At 40.7% G+C, this 9,611-nt stretch overlaps 1 pseudogene; it reads left to right on the top strand.

Moving 5' to 3' along the window:
• Positions 1-9,127: 9,127 nt before the first annotated feature.
• Positions 9,128-9,246, top strand: LOC133389797 (5S ribosomal RNA; annotated as a pseudogene).
• The last annotated feature ends 365 nt before the right edge of the window (positions 9,247-9,611 follow it).

Raw genomic sequence — 9,611 nt, forward strand, 5'->3', positions numbered from 1 at the left:
TTTTGTTTACTTAAGCATGGAGAGATAAGGCTGTCTGCTCTGTTTATACTGTGATGTCACCAAGTTTGGAGTATTAACCCAATTGTTGCTGAAATAAGAAGTGGTTTTCCTATATTTTTCTTTTAAAATGGCAATTAAGAAAGTGGCTGAGAATCTGGAAATAACTATGTTTCAGAAAATAATGGATGAGATTGAGATAACGAAACAAAACCTGCGACAGGGTTGTAAGGAGCTGAAAATTGAATTGAGTAAAATGAAGCAGGAGATTAAAGATATAGGGGTCCCTGTGAGAGAGGTGACCCTGGAAGGGGTCCCTGTGAGAGAGGAGACCCCGGAGATTGGAACAAACGTGGAACAGGAAAAAGATTTGGAGTCTATGGACTTTAGAAACAAAATCTATTGTTTGGAGACACAGGAGATTAAAGACATAGGGGTCCTTGTGAGAGAGGAGACCCTGGAGACTGGAACAGGGGTCCCTGTGAGAGAGGAGACCCTGGAGACTGGAACAGGGGTCCCTGTGAGAGAGGAGATCCCGGAGATTGGAACAAACGTGGAACAGGAACAAGATTTGGAGTCTATGGACTTTAGAAATAAAATCTATTGTTTGGAACTCAATGTTATCTCTGAAGAAATTAATGAAGATTCTAGAGATAAAGTTATCAATGGCATGGATAAGCTTCTGGACTGGAATGATGTGATGGAGCCCAATATAGAGAAAATCTATGGAATTAACTGCAGCCATGTGACAATGGAAAAACTTTCAAGAGATGACCCAGTGTATTTTGAAAAAAAGAACAGAAATATGATTTTACAGCAGTATTTCAGCAACCTATTCAGAATGGATGGCAAGAAAATATTTGGGATAGAGGTAATTCCCATCAGACTCTTACTATATGACTATGGCTTTGACAGCAAGATTATTATGGAATACTGATAATGGAAGATTGGATACTGAAATTACTGGACTTAACAAGACTACTGAAGATGGAAGATGGAAAATGGAACTAATAGGGATAATAGAACAATGGCTACTGAAATTACTGAACCTAACAGATTCTGATGTGATGGATTAATTGAAATGTTTATTTTGACTATGGTTATGACAATAAGATTATCATAATTAGTAATGAGATGGATTAATCGATATGCTTATCTGGAAAAAAAATTGATAGATATATTTCTTAAAGAATTGAAACCTCTCTTTGACTTTTTGTGGAAAGAATAAAGTAATGTTTATGAGATTTGATGATTAAGTAAGATAACTACTGGAGGAAAGTGATTTTATAATATGACTTAAGAGACAGGATTGTTATATATTATAGACTTATAACTGATTTGATCTTTGACAAATGGGAAGTCAATATTTTACTCTTTATTTTTTATTTTTGTTTTTTTTCTTCTTTTTTTTCTTTTTGTTTAACTATTTTTGATTTTGTTTTTTGTCTTTGAATGTTTTATGATTTCGTCTTGTATGTTTTATGAAAATCTGAATAAAAATTATTGAAAAAAAAAATAATTTTACTTAAAAAAGGTAAGTTGGACACGGGACGGAAACTATCTAAACTGGAAGGGTTCAAAGAAGGCTTTTTTAATAAGGGAATGACAATTGCTTCCTTTAGGCTGCCTGGAAGGTGGCCTTGTTGGAGGGAAGCATTGATCACCTCACTGATCCGGTCTGCGAGTCCCTTTCTGGACTGTTTTATAATCCAGGAGGGACATGGGTCTAGTGAACACGTGGTGGGTCTCATCCCTTCCAAAAGATTATCTATATCAGAGGGATGGATGAGCTGAAATGAGTCTAAAGTGGAAGAGCAGATAGTAACTGTAGTAGAGGGCATAGCATCGATTACAACATTATTAGTATCAAGATCAGAACGAATCTGGGCAACTTTAGTACTAAAATATGTGGCTAGTTCTTGACAACGGGAGGCAGAATGATCGAAAATCGGCTTATGTTGGTCTTGATTAAGCAAGTCCTTAACCACCCGGAAGAGTTCTTTTGGTCGGCTGTCGGCAGACGAAATGGCAGCCGAGAAAAAGGCTCTTTGTGCCATAGATCTAGATGTCATATAATGCTTCAAAAAGTTCTTGGCCTGAAGTTGGTCAAAAAGGCTCCGTGTCTTCAGCCAACGACGCTCTAAGCCCCTGTAAGTCCGTTTCATATCTGCCAATTCCTTAGAAAACCATGGGGCCACCTTAGATCGAAAGTGAGTAAATGGACGTAAAGGGGCAATAGCATCTATAGTCCTGGACATTGTATTATTCCAAGAATCTACTAAATCAACAATGGAGTCACTAGTTCGAGGAACAAAATTTTTTTCAGCAGTAGATAAGAAAACAATTGGATTTAATAACCTTTTTGGGCGAATCATTTTTAAAGGATTCTTTCCTCTAAAAGGAGTATGTAATGGTGGTATTTTAAATTTAATCAAATAGTGATCTGTCCAAAGTAATGGGCGAATAGATAAATCACTAAGTGCCAAGTCCTCTTCATCCGGGCCAGTATAAAAAACAAGATCAAGAGTATGACCAGCTCTATGTGTGGGTTCCTTAATTAATTGAGATAATCCCAAGGTGGTCATAGTCGTCATAGTTCCAATGATGCATTTGCATGCAACTGATTTCACCTCCTCCTTGGCCATGCCCCTCTCTGTCCTGGTACGCAGCAGTGACCAGGGATCAGGTCAGCATCACTGTGGCACTCCATCATCTGCTACTGCTTATTACTCACCACGATGGAATCTCCAAAATCAGAAGGAGTTTGCCACTAGATTCTAGTTTCTAGGAAGCAAGAGTGGGAGAGGGTCGTTGCCTTTAAGGCCTGTTTGTGGGATATGAACATAGGAAACGGCATTATATGGAGTCAGACCATTGATCCATTTAGCTCAGTATTGTCTACACTGGCAGCAGCTCTCTAGAGTTTCTGACTGGAAAGATTCCCAGCCCTACCTGGAGATGCTGGGGATTAAACCTGGAAGTTTAATCTCAGTCAAGCACTGAGCCACAACCTTTCCTCCAGATGTTTGGATACAACTGGTTGGAACTACAGGAAGTGGGATGCTGGACTAGATGGACCTTTGCTTTCATCTAGCAGACCTCTTCTTTTATTGTTACATGGAATGAGCTCCTCTTTAGGGTGCAATCCTAACTGTGGGAAGTCAGCGTAATTTACACCTGTTTAAGTTAAACTGGCTTAAAGTGCACTAGATCCAACCCCTGTTCATGAGCAAGTCTACTGCCAGCTGAGCTTGCCCAAGTCTAGCAGAGGGAACATAAGGCTTTAAAATAGTTTGACTTACACCAACCTTTTTGCTGGTGTAAGTTCCGTTGGGTTGCCAGGTCATGTGACTGAACTGAATGGAGTTAGATGCATCATAAGTGCTCCCCCGCCCAATCCTGTCCCTCGCATGCTCCCAGAATGCCACATTTTGGAGACTTATGCCAACACTGTTATCTTTTTTGACACCAGGTCAAGACTTTCCTCTTCTCCCAGGCATTTAAGCATGTATTTTTTAAGAAATTAATTGTCTATTTAAATTGTTTTTTTGTGTTTTAAAATGTGTATATTTGTTTTTAATGTTTTTAATTGCTGTAAAGCGCCCAGAGAGCTTCGGCTATGGGGTGGTATATAAATGTAATAAATAAATAAATAAATTATGCTGGCCTCCGCTGAGTCAGTTTTGTCTGAGTTGGCTGAGCCCCAACTGAGCCCTGGCTGAGCCAGGATTAGGGACTTAAGCTGGCATATGTCTGGCAGAGCCAGGTTTGAGCAATTATGCTGCCATAGCCCCACTGAGTGGGGGTTTAATCAGCTGAACCACAGATTCACCGGATCCTAACGCGCTCATCCCAGAGGAACTTGAGTTTGGATTCCTCCCTATCTTCCATTTCTGAAAACCTTACATCTTATGAGAGCAGCAAAAAGAAAAGCTCTTGCAAATTAAAAATTGTCTAACTCCTCATTTCTGATGCATATTAATATTAATGTATGTTATATTAATATAAATCTAATGCACTGTACAGGTGACATCAGAATCTGAAGGCACGTAAGAATTTGGGATTTTTAAAAAAGAAAAAAGAAAAAAGAAATTATGCTGCAATCGGATACTGCATGTTCAATGGATAGAGTGCAATTAATGTAGGCAACTGAGCTTCCATAATTCCAGGCTCTGTTTACACAATCTCTCTTTGAATGCTGCATTACAAATCTGTAAATTCTTGTACGACTTAACAAAAACAAACTAGTTATTAGCATTTCAAGCCACACAAATCTTGAGACGTCAGCTGGATACTTTATAATCTTTTCATAAGAGCCAACACAGCACAAAAGGCATGACCCCAGGTTCTAATATATTGCCTGAAGTCACCTCAACTGAAGCAATCCAGTCTTCTCTCAACCTCAGGTCCCAGTTTCTAAATTACCTGATCATACTCAGCTGCAGTGTAGGCGGTTATAATAGGGTGAATGAGACACTGTCCCACCATCCTCAGTCTGTCCCCAGCCAGCCCCCACCTGCCTGCCTTACTTCTAGGGGGTGGCCTTGGCTGTCAGATTCCTCCTCCTTAGTCTCAGTGTTGCCCTTGTGGAACTCAGCAGGGAGGAGGAGGAGGATGGGAACAAAATTAGAATTAGTTGACTTTGTGTGTCATTGGATCTGGATCCACCTATTGTTTGCTCCCTAGCTTCTGTGCTACCAGTCCCAATAGTCATCAGTCACCAGTGCCCAGATGCCTAAGGGCCTAACTACACATCATGTTAAATTATTTCTTTCTTTATTTATTGTACTTATATACCGCTCCATAGCCAAAGCTCTCTGGGCAGTTTAGAGTAACTAAAAACATTAAAACAAATATACAAATTTAAAACATGTTTTAAAAACAATTTAAAACACAATTTAAAAATTTAAAACTATTTAAAACACATGCTAAAATGCCTGGGAGAAGAGGAAAGTCTTGACCTGGCGCCGAAAAGATAACAGTATTGGTGTCAGGCGTACCTCGTCAGGGGGATCATTCCATAATTTATAGTTTGCAGCATAAGCCAGTATTTTAAAGTTCTTGCTGAGTGTGTGGAGGGGATTACTGCAATGCTCTCTGTGTGGGGCTGCCCTTGAGGTTGGTCTGGAAGCTGCAGCTGGTGCAAAATGCAGCAGCACAACTGCTCACTGGGGCAGGGTATCACCAACATATCACCCTGCTGCTGAAGGAATTGCACTGGCTGCCCCATTACTTACAGGGCCAAGTCCAGGGTTCTGGTTTTGATGTCCAAAACGTTATACAGCGTGGGTACAGCAGTACAGACCAGCATACCTGAAATATCATCTTACTTAGGATTGCCTGGTTCAGGGCCTGAGACTGATCCTGTATCTTTCGGAGAAGAGAAAGTCAGCCAAGTGCAGGTGTTCTTGCAACACTGTAATGGGAAAAACCCAGAGCTTGGAAAAGTTAATTTTTAAACTACAACTCCCATCAGCCCCAGCCAGCATGGCCACTGGATTGGGCTGATGGGAGTTGTAGTTAAAAAAAAGTAACTTTTCCAACCTCTGGAAAAACCACAAAGTGGAATTCTTCCTTCCCCCTGCACAACTTTTAAAGATACAGAAGACCTCTTGGAGGCCGGGCCTGGCAACCAAGAGGTCTTTTGTATCTTTAAAAGATGTGCAGGGGGAAGGGAGAATTCCACCTTTTGGTTTTTCCCATTACAGTATTGAAAGAACACCTGTGCTTGGCTGACTTTCTCTTCTCCTAAAGATACAGGATCAGTCTCAGGCCCTGAGCCTGGCAACCCTAATCTTACTCCTTATATACCCGACTGCATTCTATAGGTGAGGGCCTCCTTCATATACCATCTTATCAGGAGGTCCGTTCTGCATGACTTAGGAAGTAGACTTTTAGTGTTGTGGCACCTACTCTTTGGAATTCTCTCCCCTTAAACAGAGAGGTGCCATCTCTTTTATCTGTTTGGCACCTACTGAAGACCTTCCTCTTTCAACAAGCCTTTTAAGTAGAGACCTTATCCCAGTCTGCATCTGTGCTGGAATTGCTTTTAAAGTTGTTTTTAAAGTTTTAAAGATGTTTTGTTTTAATATGTTTTTTAAAATGTTTTGTTTTAATATGTTGTTAAAATGCTTTGTTTTAATATGTTTAAAGTCTTTTGAAGATGTTTTAAAATGCTTTTGGTGTTTTTGTTTGCTGCCCTGGGCTCCTTCTGGGAGAAAGGGTGGGATATACATTCATTCATTCATTCAATCAATCTTGTTTCTTGGGACCATAGCACACCAGGAGGGGAGGTTTAAACCTCCTACTGGTTGCAATCCCCTGAAGATTGTTTTCAAGGCAGTGGGCATAACTCCCTCCGGTAGTGAGGCACTGACTGCTCCCTGGACTCATCCAGACAATCCTAGATTTTTCCAACCATGATGAGTAGGGATTAAGAGGGCACGTAGCTGGCCTCACTGCCACCAGTGTCCTATCTACAGCCTTGGGCTGCAACAACTGAAACTTGTTGCTCCTAAAATTTATGTTGCTCTCTCCCAAAATTCACCATCTTTATCTTTAATGTGTCTTGCACAGTCCCTTGGGGAATGACAAAGCAAGCAGTTCAAATTTATTTAAAGATGCTTCCAAACTTCTCCTCATCCAAATTTCAGCCTGATGAATATTGCAATTCCAAATGACCTGGCTCCCATTTCCAAAGTGAAATCAATGAATTCAGAATGATCTTTTTTTTACATTTCTAAATTTTGTACATAACATTTTCCATGAACAGCATGCCACTGCTTTCAGTTCCTTTGTGGCTCCCCCTGCCTCTATATTATTGGTGAGCATGTCTGCCCTGATAAAATACTGCAAATAATAATAATAATAATGTGATCATTGTGTGACCGCATGAAAATTCTTTTGTGTGATGTTTGACTGCTACATATGCGGGCTTCAGTGCATTTGATAAAATGAAAAAAAAACCAACAACCTTGATGCGATTGCACCTAAAGTTGTAACAAGATTTATTTTCCTGTGGTGTTTCACCAGTGCATGTGAGTAAAACACCCACAAAAAGGATCTTGACACAATCATTTGCAAAATCACATGTTAAATCAGAAACATGGAGAGAGGGAAGGATGCAAAAGAACTGAAATCTGAAACAAACTGTATATGCTCCAATTCCAGAATATTTCTCTCTCTCTTTTTTTTATAAATTCTTCTGGTTAAGCCACACTTAGGGTGACGTAAAGGTCATCACAGAGTGAACTACCAGAATGATAAGTGAAAAGAAAACTGTTCATCTCTAATTTAATGTAGATGCAAAAGGCGGTTTTGTAGCATCAACTCTTTCCTCATACATTTGCTTAAGTGCTTTAAGATCAAGCTTAAAGTACACCTTGGATCACTTGTAAAAGGCTTATATTAGCATAAAAAGAGCAAATTACATTACATAAACACACTGCCTCATTTGTACACAAATACAGATTTGTTCTTTTTCTTCTTCGTGGTGAAGGATTTCTTCCACAGACAATTGAATCCCACCATCGTTATTGTTTTCTTTAAAAAAAAAAAACAGCTCTGAAAGTAGAATGGGAAAAAAAAAAGTCAAAGTAGTATCTTCATGATATGGAAAAGCCACTTCTTACTACATTAAAATTGTCACTGACATTTATACTAAATAAACTCATTCAGTGCTTACAGTGATATAATTGGATTCTCTATGAGCATTTCCCAACCAAGCATTTTCAAGATATGTGTAACTTCCTAAAGATCTATTTTCATATCATTTCTTTTTTAAAAAAATACTGAAATACAAAGGTACATTCAATCGTAACAAGCGAGAATGTCATAAGCATACAAGCAAGGGGTACTTGTAAAAGTTAGCATCTCTGCTCAGAAGCTTGTGAACAGAATCAAGGTAAGCACAGCCCTGCTAGCAGCTGTCCTGCTCTGCAGTGGGGCAAAGCACAACTAGGGTGTAGAATTATGACGTTCAGGCAGGACACAAGCCAATGTGGGACAAGGTTCAGGCTAGTGGGTAGGGCAAGGCAAGACTGCAAGCTGGATATAAAGTTAAGCTCTGCAAAACACAAAGCTCTGAAGTTGCTCTAGGGAAGAACAAGCTGGCACTGAGCCCTTTTATAGCAGTAGCGTTAGGTGGCACCTAATTGTTAGCACCACCTGTGCTGTAAGATGCTGTTCTACTTAAAGAAACCCAGCCTTCTCGAGTAACTGCCTACTGCAGTGGAGGAGGCTCAGGTCCTCTAGACTTTTCTACAGTGGACTTTTTGGAGTCTGTGGACAGCAGTACCACATCCTCAGGCCAGGGGGCCACTGGCCTCACAGGTTCATCTGGCAGCAACACCTCTGAGGCTGGTCCTGCATGCCCTTCCCCTTCAGGTTCAGAGTCTTTGGCTCCACTGCTTGATAAAGAAGGATCCAACTCCTGGTCCCTGACAGCAGCTGGCTGTGAGCAGGGCAGAGCTGCTCACTTTGATCCTGAGAGCTGCTGCTTCTCCTTTCATCTGTGCCAAAAACTAAACTTACCCTGGGGCAGAGCAGAGGAAAGTAGTGTTGGAAGACAGTCCCCAGGACTGAAAGAGCATCTTTTCCCACCATGGACTAGGAACGTAAGACTACCACTCTCAGAATCCCATCAGGACACTGACATTTCTGCTGGAGAGGAGGCTCTCTGAAGTCCTTCTCCCCAAACAGGAATGACATGTGTGACAAGTAGGAAAGGAAGAAATACATTAACATGGAAACCACTAAGACACTAGTTTATTTATTTATTTAGGCAAAAGCTGGTGACAATCTAAGGAAGCAAGAGATACCTCTATACATATTCTAAAGAGGACCTCACAAAGTGTTTTGAATGTGACTTTAGGCAAAAATTCAGTAGCCACTCATCCCAAGTTAGCTCAGTGGCAGAGAAGGTCCCAGGTTCAGTCCTTGAGTTTTCCAGTTAAAAGGAGCAGGTCGGATGTCATAGGATCTTGTCTGCCTGAGAGCATGAGGCACTGGTGCCCATTGGAATACACAAAACTGGGCTCGATGGACACATGATTTGACCTGGGAAAAGGCATCTTCCTCTGACTGCATAACTTTTATACTTTCTAAAATGCAGTGGCATACTTTAGCTTCCACCTACGGCCATACTACCCTGAATATGACCAATCTTCTCTGATCTCGGAAGCTAAGCAGGGTCAGGCCTGGTTAGTACTTGGATGGGAGACCGCCTGGGAATACCGGGAGTTGCAGGGTTAGAGGAAGGCAAGGTAAACCACCGCTGACTACCTCTTACTATGAAAACCCTATGAATATATATATATATATATATATAATATAAAATATTCAAAGGGTCACCATAAGTCTAATGGACTTGAAGGCATATAACAACAACAAACTTTAGCTTCCTATGACTTGAAAACATGGTCCCATTATCTTCTTCCCTCCCCTCCCTCCCTCCCTCTGAAGGCTGTGGGAAAGCCAGCTCCTTTCCCGTTGATTAATCTCTCTGCAATATCTGGACTAAACTCTTGTCCTTCATATTGTCTCCTGTTGACTTGTCTTCCTTGAATTGTGACTTTGTCAGCATTAGAGCATATGAAAAGCTTTGGGATAGGAAA

Source organism: Rhineura floridana, chromosome 7 (assembly GCF_030035675.1).
Source record: "Rhineura floridana isolate rRhiFlo1 chromosome 7, rRhiFlo1.hap2, whole genome shotgun sequence".
NCBI classification, from domain to species: domain Eukaryota; kingdom Metazoa; phylum Chordata; class Lepidosauria; order Squamata; family Rhineuridae; genus Rhineura; species Rhineura floridana.